Here is a 6,000-nt window from a genome sequence, read left to right as displayed (position 1 = left end):
TTCGAGAAAAATGCAATTAAAGTTTTCATTTGTTTTCTTAGCAACTATAAGAAAGATTTAGATATTTAAGAAGCACTGTGTAAAACTACGTCCTAGCTTAGTATGTAAAAAAGCCTACAGGTAGCGCAAGATGTCAAAACATAGAAATGCAGTTTTTACACCGCAAATTCGTTATTTTGTTCTCCTGTAAAATTTCCTTTCGTGACTTTAGGTCCATTTTCGCGCAACGGGTCACAGATATAAATGTGATTTGGGGTAAATCAAAGTGATAGGGCTGATTTTTATTTTGCCTTTTTAAGGTGTTCCTTACTAATAAATGCCTTTTTTGCTCATTTGTAACTTTCGAATTAATTTTAATGTAATGTGCATGAAATTTAAATATTTGAAACAATGACTAACTTTTATAACAATAGTAAATAATAGTAATATACGTTACAAGAGCGGTATGTTGACGTTTTCATGTTCGAGGAGAAGATTGAAAAAGCGAAACGTAGTTGAGCTTTTTTAATTTCCAAGAACATGAAAACAAACATACCGCTCGTGTATCGTACATTATTTTGTGCGAAGATCGTCTATTACATACTTGAAAGACGAATTTCTAATTAGTTGCAGTGAAATCTCCAACTTGGTTTCTGTTTAATGACGGCAACTTTAGAAAACAAAAATATCCATACTCCAGCAGGCCGTGATATACGTCTGTCTTTTTTTTCCCCCCAGTCTATAAATGCGACCTTAAAACAAACGGTAAGGTTATGTAATGATTTATTTTTTCATTTTAATATTTTAACAACATTATTTATATAACATATTGCAGTAATAACATCGGCGTCTGGAGTCTTTTTGATTTTTTCACGGCTTCCTTAATGTTATTTGTATCAGGAATACAATAGCTTTCGTGGATTAGTAGACTTTACTTAATTTTTGCAAATATTTAAAAACAATAATTAACAGTGCAATTTAGGTGAAATTGCAGTAGTAAGTTTCCAATTTATAATTATTACTATGTTAAACGTCTCTAAAAATAATATGTTAAAAGCCTAAAGCAGTAAAATGAATGTCGCGCTGAAGCGGTAAGAAGAGGGAAATTGTTATGTGTGTTACGTTGGGAATACTGAATGTGGTATTCCACACTTACCGCGTATTGGTTTTGTGCGGAAAGAAGCAAATACGCACGATCTGGCACAAAAGTAATTTATTTCGGTGCTTAATCTGATAATAATCGTGCTTTAATACTAGCCTACCGGTGTAATATGAATAATGATCGACAATCCACAGTTACAAATATAATATTGTCATGTCTTCACGATACCAACAATCAGCTTTATAATTTTAAATATTCAGCCCGTTCTCATAGAAGTTTTCACGTAGCATTTCCAATTGTTTGCTTTCATATTTTCAAATCTTACTGTTACAATTTTGTGCTACACGTGTTTATTATTGTAGGAGAAAGAAATCTGAGTGAGGAACAGTCAGTTATTGTCGGGTGACAGAAGGTATAAGATCGGTTAGCTAGAATGCCTAAATTCAGTAAACCATTGAAAAGTAAACTTCATGCTTACGTTAGTGAATTTGGTGCCCATGTGTTTTCAACCGATGGAACAGTTTTGTTGTATAAGGTTTGTGAAAAGACAGTTAATCACGAAAAAAAAGTATTTTATAAGTCAACATGTGTCACCTACGAAGTAAATATGTGAGTTATTTGATATAATTTAAATTTATTGCCAAAATATATTATACCTTTTTAAATTTTATAATGCCTTTTTTACGTTTTATTTCTTTCTTGCCTGCCTATTTTAACTGTTATAAATGAAGAGTCCACTGCAAGAAAGATGGATGTCACTTTCTTGTCGAAAATGAACCAAGACTGTCAATGCATAGCTTAAGACATATAGAATGTACATAGAGAGTTATATGGCATTAACACTGATAGTCATTGTCCAGTAATGATAGGAAAATCACAGTTAAGCTTTGAGCGCTAAGCATTTCAAACTTTCAATTGCTTGTCCTGCAAAATGTATTCCAAATGACATCCATCATTCTTGCAGTGGACTCTTCAAATGCTTAAATATCCGGGCTCTAGATATCAGTGTCTAGATACAATGTTGCCTTTCTAGATTTATTTTTAATCTCTTTCATTCATTTCTGCATAGAGGATATTTCGATAGAAAAAGTCATCGCCTATTGAAAAACAATTCATCCAGTTTATAGTTTACTATTTGTGTTATCTTGAAAATATTGACCCAGACTTTCTCGAATACTGTGGCAAATGTAATGTTAGATCACTATCAAGCAATGTCTGTAAAGAGTCTTCATTGACAAATGAAAGCTAATGAAGTGATAGCTTTTAAGAGAGAATTATTTTTTGGATTTAATATAGTAAAATATCTAGAATATGCATAGACATGAGCGTCTGCCGTGATTCCTTGATTGAGGCAAATCGCTGGAGGATGGAAACAATGGTGCAAGAGTGTCTAGACGACAGATGTGGTGTAACGCGATTTACGAGCGATCCGGTCGTTGTACGGGTGAAAGTAAGTGAATGAGTGGTGGCCAACACTGCACAGCGCTCAGGGTGTGGTCACACAGCTTTCTTTCACGTTGTCGCAGCTGTCGGATTCCAATCAACGCCCTATTAACACAGCGTATGAATGGAATAAAGTACAGGGACATCATTTTATTTTTACTAACATTTTTAATATTAACCTGACTATACCTTTCTATTAACGATTGAAACAGGAAACACCGTTTGCTACCCTTTCCACGACGGAGTTCGATGATACTGGCGTAAAATACAAATCACTTTGCTAGGTATAGGAGGGAAGAAAAGTAGTTTATCCATTTATGTAAACTAGGAAATATCGCAATTCTGAGTTTGATAATTTTCATTAGGTTTTTGTTTAATCAAAATACAGTACTGTATTAACACTTAATGTTTTACACACGAATTGAGCTATCCATTCGGAAGTATTAATTATGCAGTGTATATTGTACTGTTACAGCACATTAGTGTACTATATATAGAATGAAGTTAAATTGAAAAATAATTATAATATGAATATTTAAACACATTTAGAAAATGGTGGTCGTTCATTTCGATACAGGCTTCTTTTCTTTTGTGCATATTATCGCACTATAGACTATTGTACCTAATTCCAATTACCAGTTTCGTCTTTCGTACGAGTAACTCATGTTGAAATAATTCTGTACCTTCTCTATAAAAGAGTACCTTACGTACTGTAAATTCAATCTTCACTTCTGCCCGATCCGAAAAGATAAAATCACTCAGAAATGCTATCTACTGTCCGTTCAAGTGGTTTTGTCGCAGGGTTGTAGAAGGGGGGGGGGAAATCACGTGACAGTTAATTACTTAACGAGGCCCTTTTATTTAAGTTATTTTAAACACTTGAATAATATTACGTAGACGTCCAATTTCTAACAGAAATTAATGTTTTCAGAAAAGAGCTAAGATAGCCCAGCTACTAGACTTTACAAAGGGGCGAACAGAAGCAGGTGGGGGAAACCGGGATGCTACATAGGGAAACGGACGACAGTACCCGTACGAAAATATGATTCAATATTGAAAGCTCTTTCGTCACTGGAAAACGCGAACATATTTCTGAAACGTACTATACTCAGTAACTCAGTACTGCTTACGCGCCCTCGGCTCTGTGTCGTGAACGGTTGGAAGTTTACTAGTAGAAGGGGTGCGAGAGAAGTACATTCCAAAACTCAGGTACAATGAAAATTGAAGTAAAAATAAAATGATGTCCCTGTACAATCACAGTCTAGTATATACAGTCACGAAACTTGAGTTGTGAGGGTGCTAGGAACAATAGACTGTGCCGGTACTATTTCACATTGTCTGTAATGAGGCGATATTAGCGATTCTAGTGGTTAGTAACTATCTATGGATGCATATTTACTATGTATTGAGCTTCGTGACTGTATATACTAGACAGTGACACAATATTGAAGAGATTTTCCGATATTAGCATTCACAAAATATAGAGTTAGGTACTAACAGTTATGACAATTTTCAAAACTTTTTATCACAAGCAAAACACATTAAGCCAAAAATATTACTTCTGAGCAAAAGGCGTACCAGTATAATAGACTAATACACTAGGGCATTCGATAAGTAATGGCAACAAAGCTCCTAGCGGTGACCATTGAAATCTTTTACTGCGTAATACAGCAGTAATTGTTTAATAAATTTACAATTTGAAAGTCTCGAAGTAGCCATATTTTATAAATACAGTGGCTGTTTCTGATTTGTAGTAAACAATACAGCCCTAAGGATACGAACAAAGGTACTTCACAAAAATACAAGTTGGAAGAGAAAAACATGCAACTCAGTGCTTTAGGGCATTACAAGAAACCTGTGGGAGAGAAGTCCTACCAAACTGAACTATTGTAAGTTTGGCATTCGCTTTCTATAAAGAGTTTACATCCAAAGAGCTTAGATTGAATAGTGAGAGAGATACCAAGAAATACTGCTACCGATGGAGTCCGCCGTCTTCCAAGAATTTGGCAACATATTGTTGACTTGGCAGGAGACTTTATTTGAAGTATATAATGTCAAAAGTAACCTAAATAAATTTAGTGTGAAACAGTAACCATGTTGCCATTACTTTTCGAATGCCCTAGTGTCCTAATACATAATGTGTGTATAAACTTAGAATTATAAAATAAAATGCACTTAAAGACAAACAACTTTCTAAAAAAATAACATTTTGAGGATACACTTTTGTAAAAATAAAAACGCACCTTCTTTCAGAAGTAATATTTTTGGCTTAAAATGTTAAACCGACGATTTACAATAAGCCAATAGAGTTTGTGAGAAAGAAGGAAAACGACAATCTCTGAGTCACCGCATTTCTCTTTTGCTCGCTAGAAGCGATAGTGTTGTTTCGGTACTGAAAATGCTAATATGTTAAAATATGGTTGATGCCCCAATTAATTATTCTTTACCTGAAAATTGACTCAGTTTGTCTCATAGATAATTAGGCATCCATAGCTACTTGAATAAAAGTCTTTTAGCAATCTAATTGTGCGAGAAGGGCCCATATGTTGCTCTTTCAGAGCCTCTGATTATATCTTCTTGAATTATTATACCAGGGCATTCAAAAAGTACTGGCAACATAGTTACTATTTCACACTAAATTTATTTAGGTTACTTTTGACATTACATAATTCAAATATAGTCTCCTGCCATGTCAACGTTGCCAAATTCTTGGAAGACGGTGGACTCCATCTGCAGCAGCATTTCCTGATATCTCTCTCACTAATCAATCTAAAGCTCTTCGGATGTCAACTCTTGATTGAAAGAGAAAGCCTCGCCTCCATCCAACTTTCAATAGTCCAGTATGGTACAATGAAAATGTCCTCCTTTAATTTGCCTTCACGCAATCTGGTAAACTTTTCTTTTAAATACTGAAAACCACACCCTTGTTCGTTCATTGCGTAGACCTCACTTTGAACTGTTATGAAATTTAGTGAATAGAAGGGACCAATATCTGTTTATTTATTAGAAGTACAAAAGAATATGCCAACAACCATAAGAAACCGAAAATATATCGTAAAGTCATAAAATGCATTAGCTTTTGTTTTGGTTTACAACCCCCAACCCGCGCTAGCAGATATTTCCTGGGGGAGCGCTTATTGAAAAGTGAAATCATAGTATATCTTAAAAACTTTACGTGATACGAAGAAAAGAGATGCAATTTCGGATTCAGCGCACACCAAACCGTAAGGGACACATTGTTTTTAAGGGGAGATTCCACTGAAAATTATGAAAAATTTCCAAAATATTTTTATTGACCCTTTCACTTCTTTATAATGTATATTTTCATACCCCAAATGGATTTATTTCAATACTAATTACAAATACGTTCAACATTGTTTTTAATTAAGGCTGTGGGGGGACGTGGCATTTAAAGAGCTGTCAAAAACAAATTTCTGATTACAAATGTAGTAACTTTTTATTCTAAAGTTGGCTCC

Source organism: Periplaneta americana, chromosome 11 (genome assembly GCF_040183065.1).
Source record: "Periplaneta americana isolate PAMFEO1 chromosome 11, P.americana_PAMFEO1_priV1, whole genome shotgun sequence".
NCBI classification, from domain to species: domain Eukaryota; kingdom Metazoa; phylum Arthropoda; class Insecta; order Blattodea; family Blattidae; genus Periplaneta; species Periplaneta americana.
This window is presented reverse-complemented; position numbering follows the sequence as displayed.